This window comes from Pyrus communis, chromosome 15 (assembly GCF_041283825.1).
Source record: "Pyrus communis isolate YQ-2024b chromosome 15, ASM4128382v1, whole genome shotgun sequence".
In the NCBI taxonomy this organism is placed as follows: domain Eukaryota; kingdom Viridiplantae; phylum Streptophyta; class Magnoliopsida; order Rosales; family Rosaceae; genus Pyrus; species Pyrus communis.
In genome coordinates this window covers 12,323,294-12,343,655 of record NC_142579.1, presented here as the reverse complement: position 1 = coordinate 12,343,655, position 20,362 = coordinate 12,323,294, and the positions used below count along the sequence as shown (strand labels likewise).

Sequence of the window (20,362 nt, the reverse complement as noted above, 5' to 3'; positions counted from 1 at the left end):
GGATAGATGACGCCACAATCTAGTAACTTGATGATTTCCTTCTTCACTACTTCCATCATTGGTGGGTTGAGTCGACGTTGGGCTTCCCTTGATGGTTTGGCGCCTTCTTCCATGAGAATTCGATGCATGCACGTGGTAGGGCTTATGCCCTTGATATCGGCCAAAGTCCACCCAATGGCTGTTTTGTGCTCTTTGAGAACCCTCACCAACTTCTCCTCCTCTTGTTCCGTGAGTGATGAAGCTATAATGACGGGCAATGTGTCTTGCTCTCCCAAAAACACATACTTCAAGTGATTTGGCAACGGTTTGAGCTCAAGGGTAGGTGGTTGTTCTATAGAAGAAAGCAACTTATTAGTTGAAATTGGAATGGAAATTGGACTAGGGGACTTACCTTGGAGCCGTGGCAATGACTCTAGGGCTGCCACGGTCTCTATTACATCTTCATCAAAGGCCACGGCATAATTGTTCATTTGTATGCCGTGGGTTGCTATGGTGCCATTCATGTGACCCTTCGTTTCCATGCCATTTGTAATGACCATTTCAAGTGCATCGCCATGTAATTGATCAAGGTGTGCCTGCGCCAAAGAATCAAGAATATCAATAGAGAAACATGAGTGATCATCTTTAGGAAATCTCATAGTTTCAGAAATATTAAAATCAATCACTTCCCCATCGAATTCCATTGTTAAAGTGCCTTTAAACACGTCTATCTTAGTTCGGGCTGTCTTCATGAATGGCCTCCCAAGAAGAATCGGCAAGGATGGAGCATGGGTGGTTTCCTCCATTTCAAGGACATAGAAATCCGCCGGGAAGATCAAATTATTCACCTGCACTAAGACATCTTCCAATACGCCCTTTGGATAGGCATTAGATCTATCGGCCAACTGAATAATCACACCATCATTTTTCAAGTCACCAAGGTTCATTGAAGCATAAATAGAGTATGGCATGACGTTAATTGAAGCTCCTAAGTCTAACATAGCATGTTCGAACTTAGTTTGACCAATAATACAAGGGATTGTAAAGCTACCTGGATCTTTGCACTTTGGTGGTAACTTTCTTTGTAAAACAGCGGAAACGTTCTCACTTACCCTTACTACCTCTTTATGTGACGCCCTCTTCCTTGTAGTGCACAATTCCTTTAAGAACTTAGCGTATTTGGGCACTTGCTTTATGGCATCTAGGAGCGGGATATTGACTTGAACTTTCCTAAACGTCTCAAGAATGTCCTTCTCATGCTCCTCCTTCTTTGTTTGCAAAAATCTGTGAGGAAAAGGCACGTTTAGTGGAATAGAACTTGACAAAGTCGAATTTGGACTTACCTTAGGCGTGTTGGACGGTTTTGGCACAATAGGGGGCTGCGGCAAAGTTTCTTTCACCCTTGCCGTGGCCTTCTTTGCTTGTTCCTCCTCTTCTTGCAGCAACATGTCCTCTTCTTGACTTGTTTTGGATGGCCTTGAGGTGGTTCCGACCTCCTTACCACTTCTCAACATGATTGCCTTGGCAGATTCGCACCCTCCCCTTGGATTGACAACGGTTGAGCTAGGGAGCTTGCCTTTGTCTCGGAATTGTCCTACAAATTCCGCAATCTGCCCAATTTGTTTCTCCAAGTGATCCACCCTTTTGTCTTGGTTTTGCATGGCTTTGGTTTGATCCTCTTGCCCCTGAGACAAATTGGTAAGTAATTTAAGAAGTGTTTCATTGCCCAACGACGTACCTTGATTGTTTTGGGCAGGTTGTGCTTGGTTTGGATTGGGGCCGAATGGCTTGGTGTAGAACCCCGGGGGTTGTTGTCTAAAGCCTCCTTGTTGTTGAGGTTGTTGAGGTTCCCTCCACTTGAAGTTTGGATGGTCTCTCCAACCCGGATTGTATGTGTTGGAATATGGATCATTCCTTGGTTGATTGTGGCTCGGAAATCCAATGGCATTTGCACTCTCCCATCCCCCATTCTCAATCAATTGAGGGCATTTTTCCGAAGGGTGTCCTTGGATAGAACATACACCACATACAATCGGTCCTTGTATCTTCATTCCTTCGGCCATCTGAGACACAATAGAAGTAAGATTAGCTATCTGAGATTGAATATCGGATTGAGAACTTACCTCATTCAAGTGTTGCCGTGGGGGGTCCCTTTGCCCAAGTCCTTCATATTGTTGTGCATTTAGAGCACGGTTTGCAATTAGGGTCTTGGCTGACATAGGAGTTTTGTCCACCAATGCACCTCCCGCCGAAGCATCGAGCATTTGCCTTCCTTGTGCTCTCCTTCAATTCCTTCCTCGATGGTGGTTCTAGACGCATCCTTCTTGATTGGTGTTGAACGTTCCTGCCCTATATTTTTAATTGTACCAATGGCAAAACAAGAACGAACATCATTAGTATTCTCAATGGATTCAGAAACTTTAAAGTTAATCGTATCACCACCAAACTCCATAGTTAAGGCTCCCCTGGCCATGTCAATCTTGGTATGGGCTGTTTTAATAACTTAAATGCACGAGAACAAGCTAATTAAGTCGCATGAATATGCTCCTATCAATAAACCAGTTTTAATAACTTAGATAAGCAAATCACATTCATGCCTTAAGAAATAATAACTGGACGTAATCAATTCATATAAAACATATAATCATGGCTTCAAATTCTCCTCTAACTAAAAAGAAGTTAGTTCCTCATGTTCGCAAAACAAAGATAATTAAATTTAAACATTGAACTAAGACTAAGGATAGAATTCACCTAGAAACTCTCCACACTCCAATGGCAGGTTTCGAACCCTCCTTGGATGGCAGATTGCACAAGTCCTCCTCTCCTTGCTTCCTTACTTGCGGCACTAGGGTGGTGTAGAATGGATTGTGGTGTTTTATGGATGAAAGTATGAATGAATGAATGTGTGAGTGAATGAATGAATGGTGCGGCATAGGGCTGTTTATATAGGCTTAATTAGGCACACTTAGTGAAGGAAAAGGATTGCACAATCCCATTGAAAAAGGGTTAATTCAAGGCAGAAATCAAATGGGAATTGGAATAGGGATTTTGGCTAGAATTTAGGGATTCTAGAAGGTTTTGGTGCGGCATGTTTAGAGGGATGAGATAAGGTTTCTAGAAGGGATGGTTTAGGGCAGATTCCAAAACCTAAAGGGCCAAGGATACATGATATTTGTGTAGGAAAAGGATTGCAATTCCTAAACCTACAAGGAATGGTGTTCTTGCGGCATTTGAGTGGATAAGGCTTCTAGAAACTGATTTAGGTGTTTAAATGTGTACTTAATTCCCTCTAATTAGCTAGGTTTAACTCCTAACCTGATTTGGATAGGATAGAATAGGATAATGTTGGAGTTAGGATAGGATAAGGTTGGATAAGGTTGGATAAGGTTCCCTGTTTCTTGCTTCTTCCTTATCCTCTTTGCATTTGGACTTCCTCCACCAGATTTGTAGCCTTTCCTAGCCCTTCTTGACTTCAATTTCGTCCATCCTCTTTGCTCCATGGTTAAGCTATCCAATCCATGCCCAAAAATGCTCCAAATAGCCTCAAAATGCACTTTCTTGCTCCTTTTGCCATTAGGACCTAAAAACATACGAAAATAACTTAAAAGACTGAAATAAATAGTAATTAACTTCATAAATGCAAGGAAACAACATAACTAAGTAGCATAAATATGCTCCTATCAATGTTGTTTAGTTGATGTTTGTGTGTTTACTTGTGTTTTGTGTGACTTTATGCTTGAAACATTGAGGACAATGTTTGATTTAAGTGTGGGGGGGGGGGGGTAACTAAGTATATTTGATGCAAATTTGTGGGATTTTATCACCCATAACTTCAAGTGTTGTTCCTTGCTGTTTTAAAGTGTTTTTAAGCTGTTTTGGAGTGTTTTAGTGTGTTTTGTTTTATAACTCCGAAAATCACATAAAAATTTGAAAAACATGTTTTGAAAAGCCTAAAAAGAGTGTTTTGAGTCGTTTTTGTGTGTTTGTGTCTTAGGGTACCTTCCAACACAATGATGAGGATTCGGTTTGTAATTACATGGCTGTTAAAGAGAGTTATAAACATGGATGAAAGTTTGATTTACTCTTTGGGTTATGCTTGGTTGTGGTTATAATTTATGAATTCACATGCAATCATAAAGGAAAAATCAGTTTTTGTAACATGCTTGAAGGAAGGAACTCATAATAATGCTACATCCCTGTGAGACTCGAGCCATTACCTTGTTTGGAGAGTTATAATCTGTGATTCTTTGTTTTCTAAAGTTGTTGCATGATCTCAGTATTCCTTGCTTGGTTGCTACTTAGAATGCAATTGTATCATGATAGAACTAAATGCTAGAACTTATACCCATTTCATTCAAAGCATGACATTGAATTGCATAACATATATCAAGATGAAGTTGTGTAGTTGCCACCATAGCCAAATAGCCTTACTTCCCATATTTCGTATATTTTGTAAGCTTTAACCCCGTTGAGCCTTGTTTAGCCTTTATTCTTTGTTAACCCACATTATCCTCACCTAGCCTAGTTTAGGACAGTCCACACCCTTGTTCTTAAAAGATAGTGAGCATGACTTAAATGAATTCCTTTTGAGTTACATTATGCAAGAAAATGAGTGTGGGGGAGGGAATGTTTGCTCTTAAGTTTATATGTATGTTTTGAGATTCAAAAGAAAAGAAAGAAAGAAAGAAAGGAAAAAGAGCTTGAAAAGATGTAAGAATGAGTGATTAAGTATTGAATGTTGAAGAAACGGTCCAAAATACCAAATCTGGCCCTAAATTGTCTAAATTTCCCCTTTTTGTTCAAAAGTTGAGTTATCATTCAAAAGTGAATTCTAAGTTGATTCAAATGCTTTGCTCACTATTTCTTTAAGAACCTTTGTTTTCCATATCCCTTCTTTGTTAGCCAAACACCTTTAGCCCCGTTTCAACCCTTATGCTTCAATCTTGATCGTTATGTGTTCAATAATGTGGAGTTTGGAATTGATATGAGCATATGGTGTCAATGGTTCTTGCATCTAAGTAGTAGCATTCCTCTCATGAGATCATATTCATACATTCACTTATAACTCTAGAAAAGTGCTTTCTTTGTTAAAACATATTTGAGTATTAGTTTTCATATCTACATTAATCTTCTCACATATAACTAGTATAGGGAGTGTAGTTAGAAAATCTGAGTGAAAATTGAGTGCATATCTAGTAAGGACTTGAGGGAATTCTCTAAGGCATGTTACTACATTCAAAATGTTGTTTTAATCGATCAATTGTGAACTAGTAAGTGGTGACGGTGATTAAGTATGTGCTCAAGTGTAAAGATGACCAAAATCTGTGGGAATGATGATTTTTAACATCTCATGTGCATTGGAAATCCCTGAGGCAAATGTTGGAAGGTTTAGGTTGTGTTTTGCTCGTTTTGTCTCATTTCATGTTCTTTGTTTGTTTTGTTTTGCTCGAGGACTAGCAAAAGCTAAGTGTGGGGGAATTTGATAGGAGCATATTTAGGCGACTTAGTTGGCTTGTTCTTGTGCATTTACGTTGTTATTTCTTAGTTCTTTAAGTCTTTTAAGCCATTTTCGTATGTTCTCAGGTTCTAAGGGCTAAAGGAGCAAAGAAGTGCATTTTGGAGTCTTTTGGAGCACTTTTGGGCTAAAGATGGATAGCTTATGCTTGGAGCCAAAGTGTTAGACGAAAGTGAAGACCAAGTGAGCCTAGAATCGAAGGAAGAAGGAGGTATCAAGAATTGGAAACCAGTTTCCATTATTGGGAGTTTCCATTTGTGAAGGTTTCCAATTGTGCAAGTTTCTAAATAATGTTGGTTGCCTAAATCACATGTTCTAGAAGCCCTAGACATGTCCTAAATTGTGCCGCACCTTACCTTCCTTTTCTCTCCCAAAATCTGCAAGATTATGTCACAATCCCTTTCTTAAAAGTCTTAGCCACACCTATAAATTCCCTTTCACTCAAAATCTGCAAGTTTAATTGCACTTTCCCCTTCGTTTCCTCCCTTTGCCGCAAGACTTAGCCTTTTCCCCTAATTCCTGATTTCAATTACCTATTCTAAAGGGATTTAACTTAATTCCTGATTCTTAGAATGGATTTGGGGAATTAAACACTTACTTATTTCCTATGCAAGCCTTGCCGTGCACCTCCCTTGACCTTTCCTCTTCCTTGCCGTGCAAGGGAGATGGTTCGTTCCTATTTCATTGCATTAAAACACATTCCTTTTGTGTTTTATGCCATTGCCGCAACTTTTAGGTAGTTTCCTTTGAATTTCTGATTTGATTTCCTATTTCTAAAAGCTTTTGACTTAAATTCTGATTACCTAAATAACCTAGGGTTTTAATTCCTGAAATCCTATTAATAAACCTCCTTGTTGCAGCCACATAGTATTCATTCATTCACCATTCACGCCAGAAATTCATCCCTTCCCTCTAACACATCCATACTTCACCATTCTCCATATTTTCTGCCCAAAACCAACCCTTGCCGTCCCCTACATCCATCCCAAACCTAAATCCATCATTCTACATCATCCATAACCCCCTAAACTCACAATAACCTCTTGTGCCGCAGCAATTAGGAGAGGAAGAAGGCCTTGAACGTTTCATGCTCGCAGATTGGAGCGTTCTTAAGTGTATTTCGTTCTTGTTTTCAATGTTTACTTTGTTATTACTTTCTGAGTTTGCTGTAATCATGAGTGGCTAAAACTCTAATTAGTTAGGGGAAAGTTTGAAGCCATGAACATGTTTGAAATATGAATTGATTTCTTCCAATTGTGATTTGTTAAGTTGTGATTGCAATTCAATTATCTGTTTTATTCAAAACTTGTTTTTGTATGTTGATTAAGGATGCCTACTTAGTTTTCATGCATGAACTTGATGCTAGTTTATAAACGAGTTTCACCTAAGCGTCACAAGTTTATAAACATGAGTAGTGAAGGTTGCTAGTCACAACCGCGTTAATTGAATTCTTGGCAAGAGTATCATGCATTCATAGTTACAATTGCCTCGTCAACACTTATGATTTTCATAGAGCATAATGATCTCTCACTGTATCTCTTCTATGCATTCATGTTGAGGACCGTTGGAGAATAATTTGAATTGTCGCATGCATCATCCAATTCAATGACATAAGGAAGTCTGAGGGTTAATTAGTGCATCACGGTTAACTTGGGGTGTTGAGCATCATAGTTAATGAAAAGCAATTGGAAAATCAATTCATATACAAATGTGTCATGTGTGGAGAATGGACCTCTAACTAATCCATCCATCATCTTGTTTCCAAAAATTCGTTTTACAATCTACCTAGTTTTATAACTTGTTTTGTTATTTTAATTTTCGTCAAATCAAAACCCCCCTTTACTTTCTTGTTCTATAGTGTTTAGAATCTGTTTAGTTTGTGTTTTAAAGTGTTTTGAATCAACCTATAATCTTAAATTCGTCCAAAATTGTGTTTAGAGTCAGAAACTGCCTAGTTAGTGTTTTTAGGCAGTTTTGAGTCTTTTGAACTTGTTTCGAGTCTTTTGAGTCTTTGTGAACGTTTTTAACTTTGTTTTCATGTTTTTAAGTCAGTTTAGAGGTTTTAGCAAGCCCTCCTAATCCCCGGTCCAGAACGATCCCTACTTGCATCCTCACTACAATTTGACAACAAGAGGGTTAATTTGTGTGCTTAACTATTTTCGCATCAGCATCCCTTAGTGCTCCCCTTCCTTGCCGTGCAAGGGAGGGCCTTCTTTCCTATTCTAAAGCATTAAAACACATTCCTTTTTCATATCAAACTCAGCCATAACTCACATCCCTTTTTCTATTGAAAAATCCTTGCCTAATTTGAGAAATAAAGCACATTCCCTTTCTGGGACTCCTTTGCCGCAAGTTACTTCCCTTTCCCTTTAATTTCTGACTTTGTGTTTCCTATTCTTTAAGGATTTGGAGTTAATTCCTTTCCTAAACTAAGTAATAAAGCCTTAGGATTCTTTCTTCCATATAAAACCCTATGCCTCACCCTTATAGAACCCTAATCACCCCTCCACACAACCTGCCTTCATTCACTCAGAAAACCAACCTTTGCCGCAGCCTTCCATCAAGCTTTCCACCATTCTCTTACTTCCATACCTTCATCCAAACCTCCATACTTCCCTTAACCCTTGCCGCACCACCCTACCTTCCTAAATCCATTCAAAACCCAGAAAATCATCCACAAAACCACCCTAGACTCTTGTGCCGTGAATTAGCAAGGAAGAAGAGAAGGAAGACGAAGCCTTGGACGTTTGTGCATTCGAGTGGAGTATTGGAACGTTTTTAGGTGTAATCTATCTTTTGTTTTCAATGTTTAATTCTATTTTCCTTTGTTTTGTTATGAACATGAGAGGCTAAACTCGCTTTAGCTTAGGGATGCTTTGAAACCATGATTACTGATGCGAAATATATAAGCACACAAATTAAAACCCTCTTTTGACAATTGTAGTATATGTATAAGTAGGGATCGTTCTAAACCGGGGATTAGGAGGGATTGCTAAATCACTTGAAAACTAACTCAAAAACGTAAAACAAAGGTTAAAAACACTAAACTAGACTCAAAGAATGCAAAACTAACCACTAAAACACTAAAACAAACCAAAAGACTCAAAACAGCAACAAAACACTCAAAACTGCCTTAAAAACACAATCTGGGCAGTTTTGAACACCTAACCTAATTTGGACGAATTTGGGTTATAACTTGAATCAAAACACTTAGAAACACAAACTAAGACACTTTCTAACTAAATTGAACACTAAAGTAAAGGGGGATTTAGTTTTGACAAAATTAAAACAAAGAGCACAGATTGTAATTAAAACAGATTGTAAATACGAATTTGATGAAAATATGGATGGAATGCTAGCTAGAAGGTTCTTCTCCACACATGTTACACTTGCATACAAGATGATTTTCAGTTGGTCTTTCGATGAATCATGAAACTCAACACCCCAGGTTAATTAGGTTCGCTTAAATTAACCTTCAAGTTCTCCTTAAGTTAATGAATTGGATGGGACATCGCATACAACAATTCAAAACATTCTCCAAAAGTCCTTTACGTGACAAGCACAATAAAGATACAATCGAAGATCATTAAGCAACATGAAAACTATAAGTGTTGACGAGGCATTCGTTACTATGATGAGCATGAAACTAGTGCCAAGAATTCATTTAACGCGATCGTTTATAAGCGACCTCCACTACTTGTGAATATAAGTTTGTAACTATTAGGTGAAACTCACTTATATTCTAGCATCATATTCATGCATGAAAACTAAGCGTGCACTCTCAATAAACATACACAAATAAGTTATCAATCAAGTAGTTAAACAAATTGAATCCACAACTCATGAAATTCCAACTGAAGGTAATCAATTTATATTGCAAGCATAAACATGGTTTTGAATCACCCCCTAGCTAACTAGGGATTTAGCCTCTCATGTTCACAGAAAGAGAAACAAAATTGAAATTAAACATAGAGAATAAAAGATTGATTACACCTAAAACACCCAACAATTCCGCTTTGAATTTCTGCACGTCAAGCTCCTCTTTCTTCTTCTCCTTGCTGCGGTAGAGAGGTTTTTGGGGGTTTTTGGATGTGATTTTGGTTTAGGAAGGGAGTTAGGATGATATGGTGGTGCGGCAAGGGGTGTGGGTGGTGTATAGAGGTGTAGAATGGTGGCTGGAGTAGAGGAATGGTTGCGGCAGAGATGGGAGGTTGCTGGAATCGATGGAAAAGTGGCGGATTGAAGGTATTAGGGTGATGGCGGCTGCGGCAAGGGAGTGAGAAGTGGCTGAATGATTAATTCAATCGAGCTAGGGTGCGGCTAGGCTTAGAATATATAGGGTTTCAAAAATTAAAACCCTAGCTTATTTTGGTTAACTAAAATTAAGTCAAAGGCTTCTAGAATTAGGAAATTAAATAAGAAATTAAAAGGGAATTGGCTGCAATGTGCGGCTAGGGTTTTATTTAGAAAGGGACATGTGTTTAAGTGCATAAAATAGGACATAATTGCCCCCCCCCTTGCACGTCAAGGGATGGGGAGAAGGGGAAACCCATTACAAAGGTCCCTAAGGGGTCTAGGGCCTTTGTTTTGTGTCCTAAAGTGCATACAAGGCCTTCAAAGTGGCTGGAAAATACGGACGTTTAAGATTAGGAAAGGTTACCAAAATGGGAAACCTAGGGTTAACTTTCCTACTTCAAGTAGGAATCCTTGTTGTTCTAGGAATCCTCATGTGAGTAGGACTCCATCTTCGATTAGGAATTCATATTTCTTCAAGTCTTCAACTCATTCATTCCTCTTTTGCTCCAAAAGACTCCAATTTGCATCTTCTTGCACACTTTGGCTTTATAATCTGAAAACACACAAAAGTGGCTTTAAACACTAAAAAAACTAAAGAAACACAACATAAATGCACGAGAACAAGCCAATTAAGTCGCATAAATATGCTCCTATCAATTACGTTTATAATATGAATTGATAAATTCCAGTTGTGATTTCATAAATTGTGAATGCAATTTACTTAACTGTTTGATGGATAACTTATTCTTGTGTGTCGATTAGGGAGGCCTACTTAATTTGCATGCTTGAATTTGGTGCTAGAATATAAAGGAGTTTCACATAATCGTCACAAACTTATATTCACAAGTAGTTAAGGTTGTTTTCACAATTATGTTAAGTAAATTCCTAGCATGAGTATAATGATGTCATAGTTACAAGTGCTTTGTCAATACTTATGATTTCCATTGAATGTAATGATCCTTGATTGTATCTCTATTATGATGATGAGTAGGGGACTTTTGAAGAATGCTTTGGGTTGTCGTATGATGTCATCCAATCCACTAACTTAAGGGAAATCTGAGGGTTAATTAGTGATGTCACGGTTAATCTAGGGTGTTGAGGTTCATGGTTTATCGGAAAAGCAACTGGAAATCAATTTATGTTTGAATGTATCATGTGTGGATGATAGGAGCATATTTATGCTACTTAGTTATGTTGTTTCCTTGCATTTAGTTACTTAATTACTATCTATTTTAGTCTTTTAAGCTATTTTCGTATGTTTTTAGGTCCTAATGGCAAAAGGAGCAAAAAAGTGCATTTTGAGGCTATTTGGAGCAGTTTTGGGCATGGATTGGATAGCTTAACAATGGAGCAAAGAGGATGGACGGAATTGAAGTCAAGAAGGGCTAGGAAAGGCTACAAATCTGGAGAAAGAAGTCCAAATGCAAAGAAGATAAGGAAATAACAAGAAATAAGGAATCTTATCCAACCTTATCTTATCCTATCCTAACCAACCTTATCCTTTCCTAACTCTAACATTATCTTATCTTATCCTATCCTAATCATTTCCTACCTTAATTCCAACTTCAAAGAGGACTCCTTTTCACATTAAATCACCTAAATATCAAGTTCTAGAAGCCCTATTTTCGTGCATTAAGTTTATTCCACATGTAACCCTTCTAGAAGTTCTAGAATCTGCCACAAGGACCATTCCTTGTCCACCTTGGAATCTGATTGAAAGTATCCTTGTTCTTTGGTGATTTGGAGTCCTAATTCCTCTCCTTTTCAGCCCAAATTCGTGCCTTCCCTTCACCCTATAAATACATGATGCCACAACACTCAAAAACCACCATCCTCTACCACAAATTCACACCACACCATCCACCACACCTTAAGAGCCTAAATTCACACAAATCCCCATTGTTGGCAGCAAGGAAGGAAGAAGGAGCCACCTGGAGCGTTTCTAGGTGTATTCAATCTTTGTTTTCAATGTTTAATTTATATTCTCTTTGTTTTGTTGTAAACATGAGGAACTAATTTTGTTTTGGCTAGGGGAGACTTTGAAACCTGATAGGAGCGTATTTAGGCGACTTAGTTGGCTTGTTCTTGTGCATTTACGTTGTTATTTAAGTCTTTTAAGCCATTTTCGTATGTTTTCAGGTTCTAAGGGCTAAAGGAGCAAAGAAGTGCATTTTGGAGCCTTTTGGAGCATTTTTGGGCTAAGGATGGATAGCTTGTGCTTGGAGCCAAAGTGTTGGACGAAATTGAAGACCAAGTGAGCCTAGAATCGAAGGAAGAGGGAGGAATCAAGATTTGGAAACCAGTTTCCATTATGGGGAGTTTCTATTCTTGAAAGGTTTCCAATTGTGCAAGTTTCCAAATAATGTTGGTTGCCTAAATCACATGTTCTAGAAGCCCTAGACATGTCTAGAATTGTGCCGTGAGTTACCTTCCTTTTCTCTCCCAAAATCTGCAAGATTATGTCACAATCCTTTTCTTAAAAGCCTTGCCGTGCACTTCCCTTGACCTTTCCTCTTCCTTGCCGTGCAAGGAGAGGCCTTGTTCCCTATTTTAAACCATTTAAACACATTCCTCTTTCATACCTAGCTCAGCCATAACTCACATACCCTTTCTATACCAAAATTCTTGCCTAATTCCAGAAATAAAAAGCATCCCTTTCCTTACAAACCCTTGCCGTGCAAGGGAGATAGTTCTTTCCTATTTCCTTGCATTAAAACACATTCCTTTTGTGTTTTATTCCCTTGCCGCACCTATTCACAACTTTCCCTTAAATTTCTGATTTGATTTCCTATTTCAAAGAGCTTTTGACTTAATTTCTGATTACCTAAATAACCTAGGGTTTTAATTCCTGAAATCCTATTAATAAACCTCCTTGTTGCAGCCACAAAACATTCATTCATTCACCATTCACGCCAGAAATTCATCCCTTCCCTCTAACACATCCATACTTCACCATTCTCCATATTTTCTGCCCAAAAACTTCCCTTGCCGTCCCCTACATCCATCCCAAACCTAATTCCATCGTTCTACATCATCCATAACCCCCAAAACTCACAAAAAACCCTTGTGCTGCAGCAATTAGGAGAGGAAGGAGGCCTTGAACATTTCATGCTCGCAGCTTGGAGTGTTCTTAGGTGTACTTCGTTCTTATTTTCAATGTTTACTTTGTTATTACTTTCTTTGGTTGCTGTAATCATGAGTGGCTAAACCCCTAATTAGTTAGGGGAAAGTTTGAAGCCATGAACATGTTTGAGATATGAATTGATTTCTTCCAATTGTGATTCGTTAAGTTGTGATTGCAATTCAATTATCTGTTTTATTCAAAACTTGTTCTTGTATGTTGATTAAGGATGCATACTTAGTTTTCATGCATGAACTCGATGCTAGTTTATAAATGAGTTTCACCTAATCGTTACGAGTTTATAAACATGAGTAGTGAAGGTTGCTAGTCACAACCGCGTTAATTGAATTCTTGGCAAGAGTTTCATGCTTTTCATAGTAACAATTGCCTCGTCAATACTTATAGTTTTCATGAAACTTAATGATCTTTGATTGTACCTTTATTGTGCTTTTCACGTAAGGGACTTTTAGAGAATGTTTTGAGTTGTTGTATGCGCATTCCCATCCAATTCAATAACTTAAGGAAAACTTGAAAGTTAAAAAAGTGCTGTTCACGGTTAACTTGGGGTGTTGAGCATCATAGTTAGTGAAAAGCAATTGGAAAATCGATTCATATACAAATATGTCATGTGTGGAGAATGGACCTCTAACTAATCCATCCATCATCTTGTTTTCAAAATTCGTTTTACAATCTGCCTAGTTTTATAACTTGTTTTGTTATTTCAATTTTCCTCAAATCAAAACCCCCCTTTACTTTCTTGTTCTATAGTGTTTAGAATCTGTTTAGTTTGTGTTTTAAAGTGTTTTAATTCAACCTAGAATCTTAAATTCGTCCAAAATTGCGTTTAAGGTCAGAAACTGCCTAGTTAGTGTTTTTAGGCAGTTTTGAGTCTTTTGAACTTGTTTTGAGTCCTTTGAGTCTTTGTGAACGTTTTTAACCTTGTTTTTATGTTTTTAAGTCAGTTTAGAGGTTTTAGCAAGCCCTCCTAATCCCCGGTCCAGAACGATCCCTACTTGCATCCTTACTACAATTTGACAACAAGAGGGTTAATTTGTGTGCTTAACTAATTTTCGCATCAAAACCATGATTATATTTGCAATATGAATTGATTAATTGATGCGAGAATTATACGCGCACAAATTAAACCCTCTTTTTGTCAAATTGTAGTATATGTATAAGTAGGGATCGTTCTGGACCGGGGATTAGGAGGGATTGTTAATCACTTGGATTTGACTCAAAAACGTAAAAACACAATATAAAACACTAAACTAGACTCAAAGAATGTAAAACTAAACTTTAAAACACTAAGACAAACCAAAGACTCAAAATGCTTTTAAAAACACAAACTAAAATGATTTCTAACTAAATTGACATTAAAGTAAAGGGGGATTTAAGTTTATACGAAATTAAATTAAATGAACAAATTAAAACAGAATGTAAATATGAAATTGATGAAATAGAATGGATGAATGCTAGCTAAGGGGGTCATCTCCACATATGTTACACTTGCATAATAAAAAGATTTCCAATTGCATTTCAATAAATTATGAAACTCATCACCCCGGGTTAATTAGGTCCGCTTAAATTAACCTTCAAATCTTCCTAACGTTATTGAATTGGATGATTGCATACGACAACCCAAAACATTCCCCACAAGTCCCCTACATGATTGCATAATAGAGATACAAGCAAGAATCATTACGCTCTATGAAGATTATAAGTGTTGACGAGGCATTCGTTACTATGATTGCATGAAACTCGTGCCAAGAATTCATTTAACGCGATTGTTTATAAGCAACCTCCACTACTTGTGAATATAAGTTCATAACGATTAGGTGAAACTCACTTATATTCTAGCGTCATATTCATGCATGAAAATTAAGCGTGCACTCTCAATAAACATACATAAATAAGTTATCAATCAAACGGTTAAACAAATTGAATTCACAACTTATGAAACGCAATTAGAAGTAATCAAATCAAAATGCAAGCATAAACATTTATTTCGAATTACCCCCTAGCTAAAGGGGGTTTAGTTCCTCATAACTTTGAAATCAAAGAAACACCTAAACATTCCAACAACTCAAACTTGAATTGTATGAACGTTTAGGCACTCTTCTCTTCCATTCCTCATACGTACAAAACAAAGAGAATTGAATTTAAACTTTGAAATCAAAGAAACACCTAAACATTCCATCAACTCAAACTTGAATTGTATGAATGTTTAGGCCCTCTTATCTTCCTCGTTGTTGTAGCACAAGGTCTAAGGTGAGGTTTGGGGGATTATGGAAATGGTAGAGGAGTGGTGGAAATGGAAAGATGGTTTTTGGATTCTAAGGGAGACTCACGGCTAAGAGAGAAAGGGATGTGTTTGTGGTGTGTTGTGTATGAAAATGAGATGATTTTTGTGTATGAATGCATGGGTTTTTATAGGGGGAATGGGAGAATATGTGGGTGATTGTTTAAGAGTGAATGTGGTTGTTATGATTGAGAGTGCATGTGGATGAAATGATGAAGTAGGAAGGTGGAAATGCATGTGTTGAATTGGTGGTGCAATGATGAAAGAGTAAGTGCATGTGTGTGTGAATGGTGGTGCAATGATGAAAGAGTAAGTGCATGTGTGTGTGAATGGTGGTAGCTAGGGTGAATTATGATGAATGCATGTGGAATAAAGATGGAGAAGGTGGTGTAATGATGAAGGATTAAGTGCATGTGTGTGTGAATGGTGGTGCAATGATGAAAGAGTAAGTGCATGTGTGTGTGAATGGTGTTTCTTGATGATTTTGGGGTTGTGATGCATGTGAATGCATGTGGCTAAGGGTTGTTGATTGGGCTAGAGGTTTTGCATGGCTCAAAGGATTGTTTGATTGGGCTAGGCCCTTTGTTTTATGTCCAAAGTGCATACAAGGCCTTCAAATTCGTCCAACACTTTGGCTCCAAGAAAATGCAATCCAATCCAAGCCCAATTTTGCTCCAAAATGCTCCAAAATGCATCTTTTTGCTTCCTTAGCCATATGAACCTAAAAACACACGAAAATGGCTTAAACTACTAAAACAACTATGAATTAACAACATAGATGCACGAAAACAAGCTAAGTAAGTCGCATGAATATGCTCTTATCAAATACCCCCACACTTAGCTTTTGCTAGTCCTCGAGCAAAACAAAACAACAAAAGAAACCAAAAACAAAACAAAACGAACAAGTAAAACACAACCTAAACCTTCCAACAAACGTCTCAGGGATTTCCAATGCACATGACAAGTTAAAAATCATTATTCCCACAGTTTTTAGCCATCTTTACACTTAAGTACATTCTTACTCATAGTCACCACATACTAGTTCACAATTAAGCATTTAAAACCATGTTTTGAATGTAGTAACATGCCTTAGAGAATTCCCTCAATTCCTTACTAGAATGCACTCTATTTTCACATAGATTTTCTGACTACACATCCTACACTAGTTATATGTGAGAAGATTGATGTAAACATGTAGACGAACACTCACATATGTTATAACAAGGAAAGCATTTTCTGGATTTACGATAACGACATGAATATGATCTCATGAATGGAATGCTAATACTTAGAATGAGAACCAGTGATTCCATAAGCTCATATCAATTCCAAACTCCACATTATTGAACACATAACGATCAAGATAGAAGTCAAAGGGGTGTAACGGGGCTAAAGGTGTTTGGCTAACAAAGAAGGTATATGGAAAACAAAGGTTCTTAAAGAAATAGCGAGCAAAGCATTTGAATTAACGTAGAATTCACTTTTGAATGAAAACTCAACTTTTGAACAACAAGGGGGAACAAGTTCTTTTTCCTTTCTTTCTTTTCTTTTCTGTTTTTTTTTTTCTTTTTCATATGTTTTTCACAATTTTTTTTTTCTTTTCTTTTGACTCTCAAAACATACATAAACGCTTAAGAACAAAACATTCTCTCCCCCACACTCATTTTCTTTCATAATGTACTCAAAAGGAATTCATTTAAGTCATGCTCACTATCTTTTAAGAACAAGGGTACGGATGGTCCTAATCTAGGCTAGGTAAGGGGTGATGTGGTTAGCAAAGAAAATAGGTTAAACGAGGCTCAACGGGGTTAAGACTTACAATATATACGAAATATGGGAAGTAAGGCTATTTGGCTATGGTGGCAACTACACAACTTCATCTTGATATATGTTATGCAATTCAATGTCATGCTTTGAATGAAACGGATATAAGTTCTAGCATTTAGTTCTATCATGATACACTTGCATTCTAAGTAGCAACCAAGCAAGGAATAATGAGATCATGCAACAACTTTAGAAAACAAAGAATCACAGAAAATAACTCTCCAAAGAAGGTAATGGCTCGAGTCTCACAGGGTTGTAGCGTTTGTTTGAGTTCCTTCCTTCAAGCATGTTACAAAAACGAATTTTTCTTTTATGATTGCATGTGAAGTCATACATTATAACCATAACCAAGCATATACCAAGAGTAAATCAAACTTTTCTCCATGTTAATAACTCTCTTTAACAGTCATGCAATTACAAACCAAATCCTTATCATTGTGTTGGAAGGTACCCTAAGACACAAAAACAACTCAAAACACTCTTTTTAGGCTTTTCAAAAAAATGTTTTTCAAATTTTTATGTGATTTTCGGAGTTATAAAACAAAACACACTAAAACAGTTTAAAAACACCTTAAAAACATTTAAAACAGCAAGGAACAACACTTGAAGTTATGGGTGATAAAATTCAACGAATTTGCATCAACATACTTAGTTACCCCCCACACTTAAATCAAACATTGTCCTCAATGTTTTAAGCATAGATTTACACAAAGCATAAGTAAATACACAAAAAGCACTTAAACATACTAAACAGGGCAGAATGTAATTAACAAAGAGAAGAGTTTAGAGACGCAAATCTGGTTATAGAGTGTAAATTCCATCTTCTCCTTGGTAATTGCATTGAGGCTTTATCTTGGTGATTCCACAGGCTTACTCTTGAACTGGTTTCTGCCCATCGTTGCATTTGCTTGGAGCCAAAGTGTTGGACGAATTTGAAGGCCTTGTATGCACTTTGGACATAAAACAAAGGGCCTAGCCCAATCAAACAATCCTTTGAGCCATGCAAAACCTCTAGCCCAATCAACAACCCTTAGCCACATGCATTCACATGCATCACAACCCCAAAATCATCAAGAAACACCATTCACACACACATGCACTTACTCTTTCATCATTGCACCACCATTCACACACACATGCACTTAATCCTTCATCATTACACCACCTTCTCCATCTTTATTCCACATGCATTCATCATAATTCACCCTAGCTACCACCATTCACACACACATGCACTTACTCTTTCATCATTGCACCACCATTCACACACACATGCACTTACTCTTTCATCATTGCACCACCAATTCAACACATGCATTTCCACCTTCCTACTTCATCATTTCATCCACATGCACTCTCAATCATAACAACCACATTCACTCTTAAACAATCACCCACATATTCTCCCATTCCCCCTATAAAAACCCATGCATTCATACACAAAAATCATCTCATTTTCATACACAACACACCACAAACACATCCCTTTCTCTCTTAGCCGTGAGTCTCCCTTAGAATCCAAAAACCATCTTTCCATTTCCACCACTCCTCTACCATTTCCATAATCCCCCAAACCTCACCTTAGACCTTGTGCTACAATTGTCGTTGTAGTATAGTGGTAAGTATTCCCGCCTGTCACGCGGGTGACCCGGGTTCGATCCCCGGCAACGGCGCCAAAATTTGATGCGAAAATAGTTAAACACACAAATTAAACCCTATGGATGACAATTGTAGTAAATGAGCAAATAGGGATCGTTCTAGACCGGGGATTAACTAGGGATGCTAATCAATGTGAAATTGACTCAAAAACGTAAGAACACAATATAAAACACTTACTAGACTCAAAGAATGCAAAACTAAACACTTAGAACATTAAAACAAACCAAAAGACTCAAACATCACCCAAAACACTCAAAACTGCCTTAAAATCACTTTCTGGGCAGTTTTGAGCACTTTGGTGAATTTGGACGAATTTGTGTAACAAATTGAATCAAAACACTTAAAAACACAAACTAAGACACTTTCTAACTAAGTTGGACACTAAAGTAAAGGGGGATTAAGGTTTTGACGAAATTAAATTAAATAAAACAAGTTAATAAACTAGGCAGATTGTATAAACGGATTTGAGAAACAAGATGATGGATGGATTAGTTAGAGGTCCATTCTCCACACATGACACATTTATATATGAATCGATTCTCCAATTGCTTTTCATTATCTATGATGCTCAACACCCCAAGTTAACCGTGATGCACTAATTAACTCTCAAATTTTCCTTATGTTATTGAATTGGATGATGCATGCGACAATTCAAATCATTCTCCAATGGTTCTCAACATGAATGCATAGAAGAGATACAATGAGAGATCATTATGCTCTATGAGAATTATAAGTGTTGACGAGGCAATTGTAACTATGAATGCATGATACTCTTGCCAAGAATTCAATTAACGCGGTTGTGACTAACAACCTTCACTACTCATGTTTATAAACTTGTGACGATTAGGTGAAACTCGTTTATAAACTAGCATCGAGTTTATGCATGAAGACTAAGTATGCATCCCTAATCAACATACAAAAACAAGTTTTTAATAAACATGATAATTGAATTGCAATCATAACTTAACAAATCACAATTGGAAGAAATCAATTCATATTTCAAACATGTTCATGGCTTCAAATTTTCCCCTAACTAATTAAGGGTTTAGCCACTCATGATTACAACAAACTTAGATAGTAATAACAAGGTAAACATTGAAAACAAGAATGAAGAACACCTAAAAATCCCAACAACTCAATCTTGAATTGTATGAACGTTTAGGCCTCTTCTCCTTTAGTTGCTGCAGCACAAGGGGTTTTGGTGAGTTTTGGGGGTTATGGATGATGTAGAATGATGTGTTTAGGGTAGGGATGGATGTAGGGGAAGGCAAGGAGTGTTTTTGGGCAGAAAATATGAAGAATGGTGAAGTATGGCTGTGTTAGAGAGAGAGCATGAATTTCTGGCGTGAATGGATGTGTATATGAGATGGTTTTCTGAATATGGAAGAGTGAATGAGAATGAATGCAATGGATGCTTATTTATAGGTGAAATGGGGGGAACATGACAGCTAGGAACTTGGTGGAAATCTGAAATGGTGATGGGAGATGCATGTGGCTGATTTGTGCATGTGATTAAAGGGTGGGAGTGCATGTGCTTTGACAGAAATGAAAGGGTGCATGTGGGTGAATGTGTGGCTGATTTGTGGTGCAATGATGAAGTGAATGTGATTGTGGAAATGCATGTGGAGTGTGCTGAAATATGTTGATGTGCAATGATGAATTGGGATGG

The 20,362-nt window shown here is 37.5% G+C and overlaps 1 non-coding gene and 1 pseudogene across 1 annotated transcript; one reads left to right on the top strand and one right to left on the bottom strand.

Moving 5' to 3' along the window:
* LOC148690527 (uncharacterized) overlaps positions 1–20,362 on the bottom strand; it is a 191,562-nt pseudogene that overhangs the window by 99,179 nt on the left and 72,021 nt on the right.
* Positions 18,636–18,707, top strand: TRNAD-GUC (transfer RNA aspartic acid (anticodon GUC)). The gene has a single exon. It is a non-coding gene; the product is annotated as a tRNA-Asp (tRNA).